Source organism: Lepidochelys olivacea, assembly GCF_965140295.1.
Source record: "Lepidochelys olivacea isolate rLepOli2 genome assembly, chromosome: 3".
In the NCBI taxonomy this organism is placed as follows: domain Eukaryota; kingdom Metazoa; phylum Chordata; order Testudines; family Cheloniidae; genus Lepidochelys; species Lepidochelys olivacea.
Window position 1 is genome coordinate 200,835,856 of NC_140413.1, and position 20,780 is coordinate 200,856,635.

A 20,780-nucleotide genomic window follows, 5' to 3' on the forward strand; every position below is an offset into this window, starting at 1 on the left:
TGTATGTGGAGATACCGATGCAATTAATTGATTTCTGTGCAGAAATTTAGCTTTGTAGGTAAATGCACATACACTTAAACCAGTGAGAATTTTGCCTGCAGGGGAGTGGGGGTGGACTAAGTATTGTAGAATTTGCACCTATGAAATAGTTCTGCTTCTGAGAAGAAGCAACAATATAATAGACTGGATCCAGCTTCTACTGAAGACAATGGAAATTGACATCAGTGGGAATTGGACAGGCCCATAATCTTTCAGTTATACTGGAAGGAGAATGATTGATTGAAATACCATTTAATGCGTGCCGATAAATGTAGGGGAGAGTCAGTGTTACAGTTTATTACACCCTAATTTAGACAGATAGTAGAAAATATCCCGTGGCTAATTTGCTACCCAGCAGTACCACGGTGTGTGTGCACTCCCAAAAAGTGAAGGATACTCTAGCTTTGCCTCTTTAGGTATCTTGCATCTCAGCTTGCCCGGTTTGCCAGAAGAAGTTATCACAGACCTAGCTGGGCCTGCGGACTAGCTTCCCGAGGAATTCTTTCCTTAGAAGATAAGGCATTTGGTACCCTGCCAACAGCATATTCATTATAGAAAATAAAGTTAAGCAACAGCACGGTCTGGCTAGATGCCCAAATCACTATGGAGCTGGTGTTATTGACTGTATGTGTCTGAAGTGTTCTCCAACGGCAGAACTCAATCTGCCTTTCACAAATGTTCAGTTCACTTTCATTTGCAGGAAGGTGCAGAAAGCCCAGGAGCTTCCATGTCTAAATTGTTTGGAGACAGAGATGTGATGTGACTTAAAATTGCAGAGGGGGAGAGGGGAGTGGAAGGGATCTCCTGCAATCTCTCTATTCTTTCTGTAGCAAGGCCAATGTTTGCACTACTGGGGCCATTTTCATGATTTGTGTTGATGTTTACCAATGGCTCTGAGATTTTTACAATGGGTCGCATTACAGCGAGCCAGCATACCCACTGCAATACAGGAAAGGAAATGCAACTGTAGGCTCCTATTATTTTGTGGCAACTGCCAGTCATACTGACACTTGGGAGGCAGTGTGGGCTAGAGGATAGGGCACTGGAGTCAGGAAATAGGGATTTTATTCCCAGCTCTGCCATTGCCCTGCTGTATGACCCTGAGCCAAATCCCAATCACTTCATTTCTCTGTGCCTCTGCTTGCTCACCACCACCCTTTGTTTAGATTGTAAGCTGTTTGGGACTGTACCCAGCACAATGGAGCTTGAGTCTTGGTAGAAGCCTCTAGGTGGCATTGTAATGCAAGCAATATTAACAAATCTGCTTTGCCTGTGTACATACTCTAGTTAAATTACCAGAAACACCCCCAGAACCATCTGATCCCACAAAAAACTAAGAATCATGTCTTCTGTCTGAAACCCTTGTTTTCTCTCATCCTATTTGTGTCATCTTAAGTATGACATACGGATGGCAGAATGGTGGGAGACCGCTGCAATTTTTAAGTCCAATGAAGTGGATTAAGGATGGAGTTTTATCCTGATCTACTTGTGTTACATTTATAGAGCACCATGCATGTGGCTGGCACTATACAATGCAGAAAAGAAGTGGTCCTTGTCCCAAAGAGCTTCAGCATAAATAGACAGTACACCTCACGCATGTATCATGTTGGCTGATTAAGTGAAAGTCACTCTTAAAACTGCATGGGGGTTTTTGTTTCAAATGTTTTCCTAGGTGCACTTCTGCTGGGGGGGCGGCGCAGAAAAAATGTCAAGTGATTGAAGAGAAGCTGGACGCTTAACGCACTAGGACAGGGGAAACTTTTAATCAAAGGCGCAACATGGGCAAATGAACCAAGCTCAGTGCCAGAGAAATATAGTGTTGTCACTTCTGACACCAGTGTCCCATCACCCTCTGTAGCCTGGAAACAGAATTCTGGGGTCTTGCTGGTCAGCTTCCCTGTGCCAAGATCAGTGAGTGTGGGTATGCTCTCGGGTAACCCGCTTCATTGGTGCACACACCTCTCCTGGAAGGGAGGCAGTCACAAGGAGCACATGGGCAAGCCCCTCTTTCAGCTGACAAGCCAATGCTAGGTCCTGGGAAGCTATTCTAGTTGGGCCAGCTCTACTTGTCAAACTATGCATAGCAGCACCATCTGGTGACTCCTGATATGAAGGCACAAAAAAGGCTCTCTTTTGTATAGTGAAGTCAAACCCGTAGCATCCCGTTAGAGCAATTGGGGATATTGGGTTTTTATTAATAGCCGACGTTGAAAAATGTCATTGAGATTATTGCTGAGTTCCAGAATACCTTGGACTCCATATGTTTGCTTAGCCCAGCCAGGTGCTTGGGCATATGTCCATGGGGAAAGGAGGCATCTTCTTGGCTGAAGTATCTTCTGCAGTGTGCGTGCACACACACCCATAGAGCAATGAATTCTTTGGCACTGCTCTCAGCCTCAACCTGTCCTTCCATACTCCCAGCACATATGCACCAGCTCCTCTGCCAGGAGACCCCTTAGCTGCAGTTAAAAGGAACCTCACCAGTGTAAGAGCAGAATCAGACCCTGGGGGTATGTCTACACTCAAATTAGCAGACCCTAGATTTGTTAACCTAGGGCTTGAGCTTCCATACTCATTTGTAAATCCAGGTTAAGAATTGTTGAACCCTGGGTCCCTACCTGGGGCTCCAGGGTCTACACTGCTTTATGCAGGCCCAAGTCCAACCACCCATATCCCAGATTTGCTAGTGCCCTCCCAAGACGTGGGCACTCTAGCCCTTTGTTTGTGGCTCAGTGAGGGAAAATTTGATTGTCCAGCGGGCAAAGAAAGTTGGCCTGTGAGATTAAGGGATACTTTTAGCAGACACCCAGAGCACGCACGAGTCCAGGAGGGGTGCATCTATGCTGCAAACCACTAGGGCTTTAACCCTGGTTTCCAGCTTGACTCCGGCTAGGGCCCTCCACCCCATGGGGTCCTCAGACCCAGGATTTGAGCCCTGGATTAGAGTGATTTGTGTATAGCTGGAAGAGGGGTTAGGATTGCAGTGTAGACATAGACTATATGGTGGTCACATAAATATACAGATGAAGAAACAACTGGAAAATATGAGCTGAAGGCTTAAACGAAGTAGGGTGGGGATATATTCACACTGGTAGTGGATGCTGTGGCAGAAAAACGTTGCTTCTTGTGGATAACCAGAACTAGCTAATCAGCTGAAATGCTTCAGATGGCACACTTCCAAAGCAAAACCTTTGCCAGGTTCTTTATTAACAGATTTCATGCCTTCGTCGGAGGACTGCGAAGCACTTTTCAAATAGAAATTAAAATTCAAAACATCCCCTTGAGGTAGCAAGTATTACTAACCCCATTTCTGTAGTCCGTCCTTCCTGTCTCCTGTGCAAGCCTGTGTGTGTGTGTGTAAGAGGATGGGGCAGGAAAACTGCAACTTCACTAGGAGGGGGGTGAAGCACTGGAAAGTGGGAGGTGGTGGAATCTCCATCCTTAGAGGTTTTTAAGGCCTGGCTTGACAAAGCCCTGACTGGGATGATTTAGTTGGTGTTGGCCCTGCTTTGAGCAGGGGATTGGACTAAATGACCTCCTGAGGTCTCTTCCAACCCTAATCTTCTATGTCGGCACTTTTCACATATTCTGTCACATCAGCTGTGTCAACTAGTGCAAATCTGCACAAATCTATCGTGGGTTCAGTGCAATGTTAGATGAAATTCATTTTATTCCATTTCTTGTTTTCAGAATGGTATCTGCCATCTGTTAATGGGTCTGAGTTAAAAGTTCACTGAGTGCAATGCTTTGTGATCCCTGCTTTCACGTCACTAGAGACCAGCTGGTTTTGTTCTTTTCATTCTTTTAGTTGCAAACTAAATTAGAGTATATCAAACTGCTGACAAATCTAATGTTTGTTATCAAAGCCCTGGTGTGCTTTGCCGAAACGCTCCCTATAGCACAGCTTATGCAAACACTGACTACTGTTGGGAGCACTTACCACCAGGGGTAGTTCTGATTGGGAATCCTGGAGGAATTTTACCCCCACAGTATATGGGCAGGAATTTTTCTCTAGAGCTCATTTTTCACCTGATAACTGAGAAGTGAACATCTATTACCATGGTTAGATGGATGACCTTGTGATTAAGCACAGGACAGGAGGTAGGAGATCTCCATTGAATTCCTGGCTTCCACAGTCTCCCCGTCTCACTGTGGACCTGTCACTTAATTTCTCTGTACTTCTGGTCCTGCCCTGCAAAGTGGGGATGTTAATGCTGATTTCCCCCATCCCTTTGTCTGTCTTGATTCAGTTTCTCAGAGCAGGAACTGTTTCTTACTAAATGTTTGTACAGTGCTTATCACCTACAGGGCCCTGATTTTTATTGAGGCCTTTACGTGCTACAGTAACTAATAATATTTGGTTTCCTCTGTGCGCTTAAAGGATGTGGGCATTTGTGGACCAAGGTCACCCCTTCTTTCTTTACATTTATTTGTTAAAAATCATGTTCACAATTTTTATTATTTTTAACTGGGGAAAAACTCATGCATCCTTCCTGTGATTGGTTCTGCTCAGGGTGGCACCTAGAACTGGGGTACCACTGAGCCCTCTGACCCACCAGCCTGGGCTCCCTCTCACACTGTTGCTCTGACAAGTTGCAAAGCCTTCCAAGCTTGCACTTCTACCAGCATTCACACAGGTAGGGACACACCCAGCTGCAGTCACATGCAGGCTCTCTAACCACCAGCAACCAAGCCTAGGACCCCAGAGCAGTACTGTCCTGCCCTGGTCAAATCTGGCCAGTATATGGGTTTAACACCCAGTCTCAATATGAAGAGGACTCCCTCAATATGAAGAGGACCATGCACACTTGTGGTAACCAAGCTGAGACTTTCCCCAGACACCTTGTCAAATGCACACTGGTTTGGATTAAAACATAAAATAAGTGTATTAACTACAAAAGGATAGATTTTAACAGATTATAAGTGATCAAAGCAGACCACCTAGTAAATAAACTCAGTTTGCAGTTTTGTTTAACATCGTTCTCACCCCGAGTGATAAACAGACTGGCAGATTCTTAAGGCACAAGCTACCTTGGCTTTGCACTTGGGTTTCCCAGGTTTACATACACAGGCTAGAAATCCCTTTAGCATGGAACCATCACTTCCCCCCGTTCAGTCTTTATTCCTCAGGTGTTTCCAGGTGTGTTGTTGCAGAGAGAGTGAGGTCCCAACTTGATGTCATTTCCCCCCATTTTATATCTTCTTCCCACTTGCTGGAAAGCTCTTTTGCTCTGACCTGGGTCAAACAGTTCCCATTGTGTAGTGCTATCTCGGAGAGGGTTCTATTGTATACAGTTCCTGGGGTAATCCTTGTGCTTGTGTGCATTTCCTCAATAAGCCATGAACATTGTTTGGCCTTTTTGCTGCTGTACCTGAAAGACTGCTTGTGGGTGTGTGGGTATTTTCAACCTCACTTCATGTTTCAGTAACACACACATAGCCAAACTCCATAACTTCACATACGGTGACAGCACACATAATCCAACAAGATATTAATCTCTAGCAGATTAAGACTTTTAAAATGGTACCTCTTTGTAAAAAACATATCCTAATGACGTGACAGTGGTGAATACTGGGGTGTCACACTTCCCTCCCCCTCAGATGTGGGAGGGGTCTTAGAGATGGGGGTTAGGGAAAGGAACAGGCAATCTTGGGCTGCTTGGGATTGGGAGCATGTATACTGTTAGCAAGGCTCTTCTCTTGGATGGTTTCAATCCCATGTCATTTATAAGGCCCTCATCCCCACAGGATAGGAGCACTTCGGAATTATTAAGGTAAAGAAGTGAGGCACAGAGGCTAATGACTTGTTCAGGGCCACACAGAAAGTCATTGGCAGAGCTGGGAATTGAATCCATGTCTTCTGAATTCTTTGGAGAAAAAAGATGGCCTTCTGACTAATGTATGTGAAGTGACCAAGCTCCATATTAGCACCAGGAGGGCATGTTATGGTGGCATCCATGAGCCAATAAACACATGCTTCTGTTTATTGATGCCAAGCAGAGCTAATTAATACATCTGTAACTGATGGAAACCTAGCTGTAGTGCCCTTCATTTAATTTTTTTCTTTAACTGGAAAGACATAAGGATAACAACAAAGCATGAATATTAATCTTCTAGTTTCCTTCCCCCTCCTACACTTTCGATTATTGTTCTACTATGGTTGCCTAATTAACAGCTTGTGGTTATGCATAACAAAATAACAAGGCTCTGCTGCTAATTATGGCTATTGCATTTGCAAGATGAAATAAGAATTTCAGCTGCCCCCCAAAAAGGCCAAAGGTTCAAACAAAGCCAGAAGTATCACATGCTTTGTCTTGTGGGGTATTGTGTGAGAATGGAACTTTACACTAGAGGATTGAAATTTGTCAACAACCTTGAAAAGAAATTGCAAAGATTTTTTTTTTTTCTTGGTGTTTGCGGTGGGTATTTTCAAGTTTAATAGAATTCACCCTTTGTATTTTAGATACTGTTTAAATAGAACAGCAGCTGTGGATGGCTAACCTGTGTTACTGCTCAATGCCATGTTTTAAACTGGAGGACTAAGGACCTGATCCAGCACAATGGGCCTAACTTCAAGCATGCAAAGTCAATGAATTAATTAGCTGCTTACCGTTAGGCCTGTGCTAATGTACTTTGTTGATTTGAGGTCCCATAAGCACAATTTTAAAAAGATCCAGATGCAATATTTTTGTAGCCTTCATGGGAAGGCCATGTGGGAAAGAGCTTGACCCTGCACTTTTTTGATGTTCGTGGCAGAGCCAAAATGCGCACACAGATGTGCAGCTGCATTTGCCTGATAAATAAATGATGGGTTTCACTGTTTCACAGGGGACATCATACAAATAGTCTGTACTGGAGTAACATGACAATTCCATGTAAACACTATACGTGATTTTGGCAGAAGAATGGCACTCATACTTGATATTGCTAAATGTTTCTGGAAGCTTTCAGATCTTATGATAATGCGGTAGTGGAGCTGACAGCTATAACCAGATAATTATTACCTTGTGATGGCACAATATTTACTACTTACTGGGTTAGTAATTATGCTGCAGTTTCTGTGTTTTGCAATCTGTGACGTGTATAAACATAAGTAGAGCTGGGCAAAAATTTTAATCCAAAACTTTTTTCACTGAAAAATGCAGATTTGGATCAACCAAAACATTTTGCAAATCCATGTTGAACTTGCTAAATTAGTTTCAATCATAACCTCCCACTGCCAGAAAAATATATTATGAAAACCACTGAAACATTTCATTGTTTTCAAAATGAAATATTTTGATATTTTTTGATTCAGAACAACTCTTCTTTTTTGAATTCTAATTCAATTTTATTTAAAGAAAATGTTAAGAATCAAACAAAATGAAACACTTCATTTTGGGTCACCAGAAATGTTTTGTTTGGCCAAAAATGAATTTTCTATGTACTCTTGTGGTTATTGGAAGAAAATAAATTGTCATTCTGAATTATCCTGAAACAATTTTGCCCCCACTCGGATCATCCAGCAAACCAAAAAATTAGTTATTTTCACAGCCAGCCCTAAACCCAGGTTCTGTATTTTCTATACCATTGATTCCTTCTAGGATTCACTGAAATACTGAATCTATCTTATTTAGCTGAGTAGTGTTTCCTGAGAAACATGATTAGTTGAGGATGATAGTGTCCTTCACAATGGAAAGTTTCATGATCCTAGTTTCAGCTGGTGAATTTTCACTGCAATGCTAGAAGTATTCGCTTGGCAAAAATAAGAGGAATGACATGGTAGAGCAACATGTGTTAGAACTGCTCATGGTACAGTTTGAATGACCATCAGTAACAGTGCTTAGAGGGGTCTTAGCTTTGTGGTTCTGTCTCCCATACCATTTGCAAGATAATCTTCATAGCATAAGAGCAAGGGCATTACCATCACTCTCCCTGCTTGAGCAGAAGGCATTTAAAGACTTCTAGTTTAAATATGAATAATGATCACAGTTATAAACTGATAATCCAGTACAATTCCATAGCTCAAAAGTCTATAAGATGTTTACCTTCATAACAACAGACTATATAGTCACAAATACCAAGAAAGATAGTCCACCTGACATACCAGCTCCAGCAACATGTCTCATCCCAGCATGCCCTAGCCATCCCCCACTCATCCTCCACTAACCCTTCCTTCTTGCCAAGCCAGGGAAAGGTTAACAAAACAACATGCAGTATGGTGGGTGCCCTAAAGGCACCAGATTGAGGCTGTGGTGGGCCAAGCAGGGAAGTGAATTCCAAAGCTAATTTTCAAGTCCATCTTTTTTTGTAAGCAGAGACATCTGATCCAGTGATTTCCATGTTTACTCATTACCGGGTTGGGAGGTGACTTGCAGTTGGTTGAAGTTTGTATGTTATAAGATTACTGTATGAGAACATGGTCATTTGTGGCTCCTGAGGTATATCTAGTAATTTAGGGTTGTTTCCTACAAGCAGTTATGGCTTGGAGTTCTGTGTGGTGGTATCATTAGGGTTGTAATTTTGTCAGGGTAAATCCTTATTTAGTTATGATAAAACTATCAACGATTATCTCAGTAAAGTGGAGAGATAACAGGATCAAATCCACCCTCTGAGAGCCATTCCCAACGCCCCTCTACTTCAATCAGAGATTCAGGGGTATGTGGGAAGGCAGAATTTAGCTTGGGTTTCGGTAACTGAACTACCAATAGAGAGAATAACTTGTTCAAATGAATGATAGCAGACTACTCCCAACACCCATAAGACTGAATGGCTGACAAATATTTACCTGAACAGCCTTTCCTAGGTAAGAACCTGGTCTTGTGGTGTTTATCTCAGGTAAACTGGAGAGTCAACTCTATATGAGGTCTTCTCATGGAATTCAGTTGGAATTATTCCTATTTAGAGCTGACTGATGTTTCTCAAATTTGTGCAACTTATTTCACTGACATCTTGAATTTGAAAAAAATCATAGGACACAAACACAGGTGGTCAAAAAAGGGGAGAAATGAAAAAGACAGATGTTAATTTCAATGAAAAGTTAGGTAAAAATATTCCAGAAAAAACATAATAGGGAATATATTGGATGCCACTTTAAGAGTACCTATCCTAATATCCTACAATGGGAAAATAGGGCCACAGGGGACCAGATATATACACACGCGCACAAATATTCCTCGTGTGTGTGTAATCCAACATTTCCCAACCCTTGAAAGGTTTGATTCAAGTAACAAGGCAATGTTTGTGGAGGCCAAGTGTGTCTTTGTTTGATATGAAGCATTTTGCGCTGTTTCTTCTTGAATAGAGCTGGCTGACATTTTTTGAATGAAAAAAAGTCCTTAAAATATGGCCTGGAAGAGAAAAGATGAATCATGTTGATATTCTTCAGAACTCTCCTTTGCTGTAAGACTCACAACCAATGGCAATCTGAGAAAGGCTAGGGCGTGGCCAGTTGTGATCGCCACCCCTGATTGGCTAAGGCCAGGTCTACATTACAGACGAATATCGCTATAACTCCAATGCTCAGGGGTGTGAAAAATCCACACCCCTTCCAAGAAACATAGTTATACTGACCTAACCACCCACTTAGACAGCACTATGTTGATGGGAGAGTTTCTCCCCTCAACATAACTACCGCCTTTGAGGGAGGTGGATTAACTACGCCGACAGGAGAAGCTCTCCTATATGTTTGAACTGTACCTAGCACAAGCAGCACAATCTGGTTTGGCCTTTAGGTGCTACCATAATATAAATGTTGGCTAATAAAACAATAGCAGCAGCTAAAATATATGTTGCATTCTGATAAGTGTTCAGTGGCCCAGGTGAAATGATCTGATGATCTTCATTCTGAATAGGCAAGTATTTGCATCACAAAACTGCTCCGCCACCAATTACCTGTATGACCTTGGGGAAGTAACTTAGTCTCTCTGTTTCAGGTTCCCATCTGTACAATGCGGATAATAGGATTTCCCTGCCTAAGAGGCAAATTCTGAGGGTAAATGCTTTGCAGATTGCTGTAGGATCAGAGTGCCTCACAATGGGGCCATGCAAGTTCCTGACATAAAGACAGAGAGCACACACCGCAGTTGAAATCCTTATTATCCATCTCAATTAAAGGGCTGAATAGCAGCCATTTTTAAAGGTGATCTGTCCAGATCAGGGTTGAGATATTTTATTCATTTTATGTGTATCTTGTAGGCCCCACCCCAAAGAGCTTATCTTTTTTGTTATCGATGTGTACCGTGCCTATACACGGTGGGGCTTTGATCCATGACTGGATCCCCTACATGTTATTTCAGTTCTACTACTAATAATTATGTTAGCAGATCAGCTAGGAGAAGCTGCTGTTGCGAATATAGCATCACTTTTGCAGATAAAAAGATTCTTGTAGCTTTTAATTTGACACTGTTCATGAGCAAATATAGAATTTTTAAAAAATGGTCCTAATATGTATGCTGCTAATTTAATAGGATGCACTTCTATTGTGCCTATTAACAAAGGATCTCTTAGCACTTCACAAATCCCAATCAAGCCTTGCAGCGCCCCCTTGGAGAAGCGAAGTATTTGTTCTCCCCATTTTTTTTTTTTTTTGTAGATGGGTGTTATAAAAAAGTGCTTATATGCTATTTTATATGAATGTTTAATAAGTTTGTTCTTATAACTTAGCATAAGTAATTAAAGTAGTTGAACCTTAGGCCGAGGTCAAGCTGACCTGAGAGGAATGCTGAAGAAGCAGCTTCAAAACCAGTTGAGACTGCCCGTTATCAATGAAAATAAGGAGAGAATGCAAGGAGTAGGACTGACTGTCTCCCGGAGCAAATCCAGCACCCGGCAACGGACTGTCCACTCAGCAACCAAACTGTCCAGTGGGAAAAAGCAGAGACCCCTACTCAAATTAGGGGATTGGACTTTGGACATGGGCGAGGGCGGTGTTACCAACTGTCGAGGATATAATTGCTTGCAATTTCTGAGGGGCGGGGTTCCTCTCCAGAGGCACCCAGCTCGAGCTGTATTTCTGTACACCAATAAAAGATGCCCGTGTAGATTGGACTCTGAATCTAGAATTCTGTGGGATCCTAGAGTTGAATTAAGCGCCTAGAGGGGGGAAAGAAAGGGCTAATTGTTTTTTTTTCCCCTAACAGTTTGGCGACCGCGGCAGGACTCTAGGCAACCATCGTCGAGGCCTCTTGCCTCCAAACGTCCACTTGGCGCCAACAGGTGAATTCACCTGGGATCTTTGGCAACAGGAGGCACCGAAGGGTGAGTCTTAAATTCCCACATTCTAAATTCCGAATTCTGGTTTCTGGTTACAGTGCACTTGGGAAGGGTGCATGGCCTGATCAGCATAAAGCATAGCCCCCAAAAAAAAATATAGAATGGGTAATTCTTCGGGCGTGGAAAAGGGGACGCCCTTGTCCAAAGTGCTGGAAAATGGAGAAGGATTGATGGTACCAAGGGGCTAGGGAAAAAGAAGCTGGTACAGCTGTGTCAGGAGGACTGGTCGCTTTTAACCAACGGCGGTAATCCTGCGGAGCGATAGCCAGGTGTAGGGACTTGATTTTTGTAAATCAAAACCTTTTTATGCCAACAATTGAAAGATAGGTTTCCTAAACAGATGAATTATTGGTATGTATGGAACAACTGGGCTTATGCGTGTGTGAAAGGACATCCTCTTTCCTCCTCCTTTTCTTTATTCATCTCAGGGGTCTCCAGCCCCGCTCAGTGCTATGCCTGCTTCTGCCCCTCCTCCGGCTTACCCTCGGCTTTCTGACTTATGCCCGTCACCTCCTTGCTTGCCAGTTGGCCACGCGTTCTGTCCAGGTGACAAGCCTCATGGGGGAGGACTCGGGTAGCCCTTGTAAGTAAAAATATTTAAAAAAAGAGACCAAAAGGGCTGGGGGGCTAGTTAAGAAGCCTGCCCTCCTTGTTAAATTGGTAGTGGAACAAAGCTGGTGCTCATAAAAGAAACAGTTCTGAAAAAAAAAACCAGGATCGGGCCCAAGCGGGCAGGCAACAAATAAAAAAATTAAAAAACAGGTTGAAAACTTAAAAGGCATAATAAAAAAAAAGTAAATCCCAAAATAATGCTTAAAATGGTAAAATCTAAGTTAATTGGGTGTCGTTTTAAAAAACAAGCAAGTAATTTAAAAATAACTCTGTAGTTGCTAAAAAAAAAAATTAAGCAATTCAACTTTATAAAATACTAAAAAAAAAAATATCTTGGTTTCTTTGCGGTCATTTTAAGAAAAATGGGCCCTTTTCCAAAGGAATGCAATTATACAGTGCTACTTAATTAATACCGTATTAGGCTCCAAAGGGCAACAATAGTGGTGTCTTCCTTTTCAGGTCGCTGTGTATTTAACAGCAGGAGTTAAAAGTAAAAGACAATCAAAAATCTGGTAAAGTTTTATTGTGCCCTTTTTAAAGTAAAAATCTTTAAGCTGTAAATCCAAAAGCAAGCCAAAAACATTTTTGTTTTAATGTAAATTACCTAACTAATAAGGTAAAAGCCACTGTAACTTGGGCTGCCTATAAAACAAATACCAAAAAATGTGTAATTCCTCTGTTTTGCCTGCAATTAACAAGGATGTGTGTGTGTGTGTGTGTGTGTGTATATATATATATATAATATATATATATATATATATATATATAAAAAAATATTTTAAGCAATGACTGATTGCCCAGAAGGGGTAAATCTATGTTTTTTTGTTGTTGGTTTTTTTTTTTGTCTTTCAAAAAATCAGGAAAAACTAATTGCCAGCTAAAAAGTAATTCAACATATCATGAATTTACTGGCACAATAGGAATTATATTCTGTGTTCTGTGTTCTGTGTTCTGTCTTGTGTTTGTCTTGTGGCCAAAATTGCTGTGTTTAAAACTAAATAGAAGGGTTAAATCAAAATGCAAATACTTGTTTTATTCAACTTAAAATGCAAAATGTTAAATAATATTAAAAAAAAAGTAATATGCTAAAGTTTAATACATTTGCTTAAATAAAAAAAAAATTCACTGGCCAATCTTTTAATTAAAAAAAACGTTGTTGTTAAAATTTGCACACCAACAGTCTTTGGAAGCAAGGACATGAAAGGTTAACCTACTCCCCATATTATACATGGGATCCTTCTGGCTACCTCAAATTTCTAGCCAGAGGGCTAGGGGGAAAAAAAAAAGCTATTAAACACCAGAGGTTGTACCAAGTGGACTCTTCAAAAGTGGGTGTTCTTGTCCTGGCTTGTTGCTCCAAAGCTTCATCGTAATAAAGTCATTTTCCTAGAAGGGTGTATGTGGCATATATTAAACAATAAAACTAAAGTGCTGTATAATGGGCAATATATATGTGTTCATTTTTAAACAAAAGTGTAGAAATAAAAAGTAAAAGTTTCCTTTGCAGGTTAATAAAAGCCAAAAAACAAAAAAGCAAGTTAATTCAACACTGTAGCTGGCAGGCTCGGTCCAAAAATAAGGCGCTGGCCTGCCCAAGGACACTACTTACAGCTAAAATTTGGCTGACAGCCAAAAAAGAGGGGGGCTTAAATGTGCCCAAGCAGCTGTAAAATCTGCAAAACGCTGCCAGACATTAATAAAATGTGTTAGGTTTCTGTATTTACAGGTTAAAAAAAAAAAATCCTGCTCCAAAAATCCTAAGCAAACCTGCCATTTGTTAAAACCAAATAACAGGGTCTACATAAAGGTCCATCAACAAAAAACTACTTTGGCTCCATGCTAAAAAAGCCCTTATTAAATCCTGCTAACTACCAACACCGCTGTAAAGTGCCAAGGACTGACTGCCTGGACCCATGCTTCTTACTGCAAAAAGACCCCTCCGTCTTAAAATGACTTCACTTCAACTACTGATCAGCCTGTCCCTCCTTCTGGGTTTTTTCTTTCCTCCTTTTGGACAGCAGGGGAAAAAACAAGGTAAAGTGCTAGTAACCTCTCCCTTGTCCACTGACGGAACTAACCTGCATTCAGTATTTGCTAAAAAAAACAAAGCACGACAGGGTAACATGCTAGTAACCTTTTCCCTGTATAATGCAAACCCATGACTGTTCCCCCCCACCACCCCAAAAAAATAAAGGAACGCCTGCTCTGCTAAAACCACCAAAATCCAAGAATTCCTGACTGCAAAAGACATTAAAAATTGGCCTTGGTGGCAAAAACAAAGCATTGTACATTGGCCAAAAAAAAATTGCGGAATGTATTCTTGGGAATGTGGAGTGAAGTGGCGGGTGGGTTTATTCCAGGGGCTGGAATCGGTGCTTGTGGGCAAGCATGAATACCAAAAACGCCTTACAGCCACAAACATTACTCCCACCATCTGCCACCACTCCTTTGCAGGTAAAGGTTCCTGAATCCATCATGGCTACATTAAGTTAGCGCTGGGACCCCCACCTAACCCTGACAAGCCATCGGACGAGCCACTTCACAAATAAACTCCACTACCAACCCATGGACTAAGCTTTCCAGTTATTGGGACCTTCACAGCCCACCAGGACTTCTTGTGTTCCTGTTTATTAAACTTACATTGGTGGTGGTGGTTTTTATATGGTATTTTAAAAAAAAAAAAAAAAAAAAAAAAAGGCCAACCTTGGTATGGTTTGCCTGGGGCTTCCTCTCCCTATTCCCAAGGATGGGAGGGCAATAGCTTTTTAAATTTAACCCGTGCCATAAAACAGGGAGTAAATCAAACACAATGTTAAATTTATATTCATACCCCCACATATTTAGGTCAGGGGTCCCGTTGGTAGGGTCCCTATCCCTCTTAATCGAACAGACTCACCCTTTTGGAATAAAACGTCTTTACAGCAAGCCACCTCTCAGGATCGGGAATATTCAATTGCAATACTAACTAAGGGAGTATTTTGTTTTACCCGAAATCAATCTCACCGGTGCGCGCGTCCTGTTAAAAAAAAAAAAAAGTTCGTGTTATCACTCAGTGGGCAAATAAGTATTAAATAAAAACCAAGGGTAAAGGCCGGCAATGTAAAAGTAGGTTTCAGAGTAGCAGCCGTGTTAGTCTGTATTCGCAAAAAGAAAAGGAGGACTTGTGGCACCTTAGAGACTAACCAATTTATTAGAGCATAAGCTTTCGTGAGCTACAGCTCACTTCCTCAGATGCATATCGTGGAAACTGCAGCAGGCTTTATATATACACAGAGAATATGAAACAATACCTATTCCCACCCCACTGTCCTGCTGGCAATAGCCCATCTAAAGTGATTTCCAGCACAAATCCAGGTTCTCTCACCCTCCACCCCCCCACACAAATTCACTCTCCCGCTGGTGACAGCCCATCCAAAGTGACAACTCTTTACACAATGTGCATGACAATCAAGCTGGGCTACCTCCTGCATAAATCCAGGTTCTCACATCCCCCCACCCCCATACACACAGAAACTCACTCTCCTGCTGGTAATAGCTCATCCAAACCGACCACTCTTCAAGTTAAAATCCAAGTTAAACCAGAACATCTGGGGGGGGGGGGGTAGGAAAAAACAAGAGGAAACAGGCCACCTTGCACAATGACTCAGCCACTCCAAGTCTCTACCCAAGCCCAAATTAATAGTATCCAATTTGCAAATGAACTCCAACTCAGCAGTCTCTCGCTGGAGTCTGGACCCGAAGTTTTTTTGTTTTAAGATAGCGACCTTCATGTCTGTGATCGCGTGACCAGAGAGACCGAAGTGTTCTCCGACTGGTCCATGAATGCCACAATTCTTGACATCTGATTTGTGTCCATCCACTCTTTTACGTAGAGACTGTCCAGCCTGACCAATGCACATGGCAGAGGGGCACCGCCGGCACACGATGGCACACATCACACCGGCGGATGTGCAGGTGAACGAGCCCCCGACAGTGTGGCCGACGCCATCAGGCCCTGTGATGGCGTCCCCCGAACAGACACGTGGGCACAGCTGGCAACGGGCTCCGCCGCAAGGATAAGTTCCTGGGTCAGTGGTTCTGCCGTGTGGCATGTGGCTGCCGGTGAGCACTTGCTTCAGGCTGCGGGGCCGCCCGTAGGCAAGGACTGGCCCGTCCCCCAAGACCTGTGAGAGTGTTGGGTCATCCCCCAGGACAGGCCGTAGATCCCTAACAATGCGCTGGAGGGGCCCTAGCCGGGGGCTGAAGGTGACGGCCAGTGGCGCCCTTAACAGGGCCCTTAACAGGGCGCCACTGGCCGTCACCTTCAGCCCCCGGCTAGGGCCCCTCCAGCGCATTGTTAGGGATCTACGGCCTGTCCTGGGGGATGACCCAACACTCTCACAGGTCTTGGGGGACGGGCCAGTCCTTGCCTACGGGCGGCCCCGCAGCCTGAAGCAAGTGCTCACCGGCAGCCACATGCCACACGGCAGAACCACTGACCCAGGAACTTATCCTTGCGGCGGAGCCCGTTGCCAGCTGTGCCCACGTGTCTGTTCGGGGGACGCCATCACAGGGCCTGATGGCGTCGGCCACACTGTCGGGGGCTCGTTCACCTGCACATCCGCCGGTGTGATGTGTGCCATCGTGTGCCGGCGGTGCCCCTCTGCCATGTGCATTGGTCAGGCTGGACAGTCTCTACGTAAAAGAGTGGATGGACACAAATCAGATGTCAAGAATTGTGGCATTCATGGACCAGTCGGAGAACACTTCGGTCTCTCTGGTCACGCCATCACAGACATGAAGGTCGCTATCTTAAAACAAAAAAACTTCGGGTCCAGACTCCAGCGAGAGACTGCTGAGTTGGAGTTCATTTGCAAATTGGATACTATTAATTTGGGCTTGGGTAGAGACTTGGAGTGGCTGAGTCATTGTGCAAGGTGGCCTGTTTCCTCTTGTTTTTTCCTACCCCCCCCCCCCAGATGTTCTGGTTTAACTTGGATTTTAACTTGAAGAGTGGTCGGTTTGGATGAGCTATTACCAGCAGGAGAGTGAGTTTCTGTGTGTATGGGGGTGGGGGGATGTGAGAACCTGGATTTATGCAGGAGGTAGCCCAGCTTGATTGTCATGCACATTGTGTAAAGAGTTGTCACTTTGGATGGGCTGTCACCAGCGGGAGAGTGAATTTGTGTGGGGGGGTGGAGGGTGAGAGAACCTGGATTTGTGCTGGAAATCACTTTAGATGGGCTATTGCCAGCAGGACAGTGGGGTGGGAATAGGTATTGTTTCATATTCTCTGTGTATATATAAAGCCTGCTGCAGTTTCCACGATATGCATCTGAGGAAGTGAGCTGTAGCTCACGAAAGCTTATGCTCTAATAAATTGGTTAGTCTCTAAGGTGCCACAAGTCCTCCTTTTCTTTTTAATGTAAAAGTAGTAATTCTTCCCCTTTCGGAGAGACTCTTGCAAATAACCTCTCCACAATAAAAAGTCAAACAGGTATAACTTGTCATTCGGTTAATGTCTCTAATATATCAGGCCAATGGTAAGTTTGCAGTAGTCCCTATAAAAAGTGTAATTTAAATGGTACAATCAAAAACACCCCTACCCGTAGTCAACAAGGAAAATGGAAAGCCCCATTGGGAGCATATAAACTGTTTGGGAAAGCAGCGTTAAACATTGCAGGAATTCCCCTAAAAGCCAGTCCTTATTAGGCCCTACAGGGTCATTATTTTGTGTGTGGCCAAAAAGCTTATAAAGTGTTACCAGCTAACTGGACTAGTAGCTGTTATATAGCCTATGGAATTCCCCATCTTTATATTACTACTACGTTACCTAAAAGCAAAATTAAAAACATCCGGAATACCCCTATTAAATCACGGGGGGGGGGGGTAACTCTTCAACAGCTAAATGCTGCATTAAAGGGCAACACAAAAAATCCCCTCACAACAGAAAAGCTCATAGGGTGTCCCATTCTGGGAATAGTACCACTACTAACAGGGCCAGCCATAACATGCATAGGCTGTTACACCGTAAAACTTCAAATGGTACTTAAAAAGGTTGCCTTAAAATTAAAAAACTCAATTAGTGGTTTAAAATCAGCAATAAAAACATTAAATAAAAAAGTGCAACAATTCAAAACGTATTCCTTCCAAAACAGGTTGGCCTTAAACTATCTTTTAGTATCCCAGGGAGGGATCTGCGCTCTCACTGGGTCCCGTTGTTATATGTATGTAAATAATAGTAGCTATAAAGTCTATAAAAAAAAAAAATTGGTACGGGCAGAGGCCCATGCCCGAGTCGGAGCGCAAGCTGCCTACACCGCCCCTGAAAGCAATTGGTTGCAAACTCTCTGTTTTCAGGGTGGGGTTTATCATCATGGCTTAGTGGTTTGTTCAGTTTATTACTTAAAATTTTCCTTCCTGTATTAATTGTACTAATATTATGTTGTGCAGTGTCGCATATTAAAAATCTTTTGCAAAATATGTTAATTCATTCTTTTCAAGGCTATCGCAAAGTGCTCATGCAAAGTAAATTGTAGCATAAGTAGGCAGGGATGCCTACAAAACCAAAGGGGGGACTGTTATAAAAAAGTGCTTATGTGCTATTTTATATGAATGTTTAATAAGTTTGTTCTTATAACTTAGCATAAGTTACTAATTTAGCATAAGTAATTAAAGTAATTGAAGCCTTAGGCCAAGGTCAAGCTGACCTGAGAGGAATGCTAAAAAAGCAGCTTCAAAACCAGTTGAGACTGCCCATTATCACTAAAAATAATAAAAAAAAAAAACAAACAAAAAATAGGACTAACTGTCTCCCGGAGCAAATCCAGCACCCGGCAACGGTCTGTCCATTCGGCAACAAAACTGTCCAATAAATAAAAGCAGAGACCCCTACTCAAAGAATTGAACTTTGGACATGGGCGAGGGTGGTGTTACCAACTGTAAAGGGTATAATTGCTTGCAATTTCTGAGGCGCGGGGTTCCTCTCCAGAGGCACCCAGCTCGAGCTGTATTTCTGTACGCCAATAAAAAATGCCTGTGTAAATTAAACTCTACATCTAAAATTCTGTAAAATCCTAAAATCAAATCAAGCACCTAAAAAAAAAAAAAGGCTAATTGTTTTTTTTCCCCAACAATGGGGAACCTATGCCATTTATTGGGAAAGTGACTTGACCAAGGTTACATAAGATGTTTGTGGCAGTGCTGGGGATAGAACTCAGATTCCCTGACTCCCCTTCTGGTGCCATACCCACTAAGATGCCCTTTCTCCACACCCCTCTTTAAAAAGGCTATTTGCTTGTGGCAGGATCACGGCACTCTTACGGGGTATTTACAGCAGCTGGGATCATTTGTGTGGAAATCTCGTATAACATACAAAGATGGAACATGTCTGGCATAACAAGATTGTACAGCCAGAGTATAGAATAATAAGAAATGGCAGCAGAATATCCATCTAGACCAATTTAATCCAGCCTTGATTTTGCAAACTTCAAGTGACGGAAGGAATAGGAAACTGTGGAAATACCATGTCAATTGCTATTCCAAAGCAAGTCAGTGCCCATAACGGCTGCATTCTATAACATGGGGATTGGTTGTTCAGGGTAGGAGCAGAGCTTATTTTCTGACTACGTAACAGAAATCTCCATCACAACAGGCACCCATGAATGCCTCTCAGCAGAGAGGACAATGGCTGAATGGGCATGAAGATGGAACCTACCACCCAGGATGAAGCACTTTGATGGGACCGCACCAGGGTAGCTTATCTTGCTACTGCCCTGTGACAGTCTGCGCCTCAAAGTAGCACCCTGGAACCCTCATAATCACCAGGGTAATATTATGATAAGTTTTGTATGGAGTATGCCTTGTGAGGTATCATCTGAAATGTCTCGATCTGTTGAACATTTATGTCCTGTCTGATTGTATGTGCTGTCATTATAGGTGAAGATATGAAGCATTGCTCTATGCGTTACTGAAATACAGTGTGAGTTTGGGAGATGCCCACAATCAATGTTTCAATTGCAACAAAGGACCAGCCAGATGTGTGTGCTGCTGGGCCATTAAAGGGAATCCACTCTCCCAACTCTGGCCATCCCAGAGACTTCTCAGAGAGGGCATGTAGGCAATGGAGACTGACTGACCTATGGGGACTGACTGATCCCCAGGTCACAGCAAAGATCTTTCCAGAAAGCTGGAAGAAAATATAAAAGAGGGGAAGTGACATCATCGCTTGGTCTCTCTCCTGCCCCAACTCAACACCTGGAGGAACATCTGCAGGATAAATACTTTGAACTGTGGAAGGGTGGTCCCAGGCTGGAAAAGGGAGTCTAGTCTGTGTATGGAGGATCTGTAACCTGTTTGAACCATCTGTTGGGGTGAGACCCTGCTTGAATCCAATCCGGTTTAGTCTGTAGAACTTAGACTGCATATTTACTTGTGTTTCTTAAGTACCCAATGCTAATCTGTCTGCTATTTATAATCACTTACAATCTATCTTTCTGTAGTTAATAAACCTGTTTTTATGTTTTCCCTAAAACAATGTGTTTTGCTTGAAGTGCTTGGGGGAAATCAGCTCAGTTTACAGAATCTAGCGTACGTCCACCCCATATAGAGGGAGAGGCGAACTGGTTAATGAACTTATGCTGGCCAGGCTTCTGATCAGAGCAGGATGGTACAGTTCTGGGGAGTTGGGGGGAATTGGCTGAAACCTCTCTATTGTTGGTTCATGAGTGGCTGGGAGAACATTCATGTAACTCAGCTGTGTGTGTCCCTGCCTGTGAATAGCTATGTAAGGCCTTGTCTCTATGGTTTTGCTGACAAAACAGTGGAGGTATACACACTACAAAGCTACTGTTGATGGCAAAACTCTGCTGTTTTGCTGACAAAGTAAAACGCCTTGA

The 20,780-nt window shown here is 42.8% G+C and overlaps 1 long non-coding RNA gene across 1 annotated transcript in view; it reads left to right on the top strand.

The window, feature by feature from the left end:
• Window positions 1-20,343, top strand: part of LOC311518924 — a 95,425-nt gene extending 75,082 nt beyond the window's left edge. Inside the window, exons 2-4 of the long non-coding RNA XR_014711146.1 lie at window positions 11,160-11,277; window positions 19,538-19,711; window positions 19,822-20,343. This is a non-coding gene — a long non-coding RNA (uncharacterized lncRNA). The remainder of the gene's footprint in view (window positions 1-11,159; window positions 11,278-19,537; window positions 19,712-19,821) is intronic.
• Window positions 20,344-20,780: the final 437 nt, after the last annotated feature.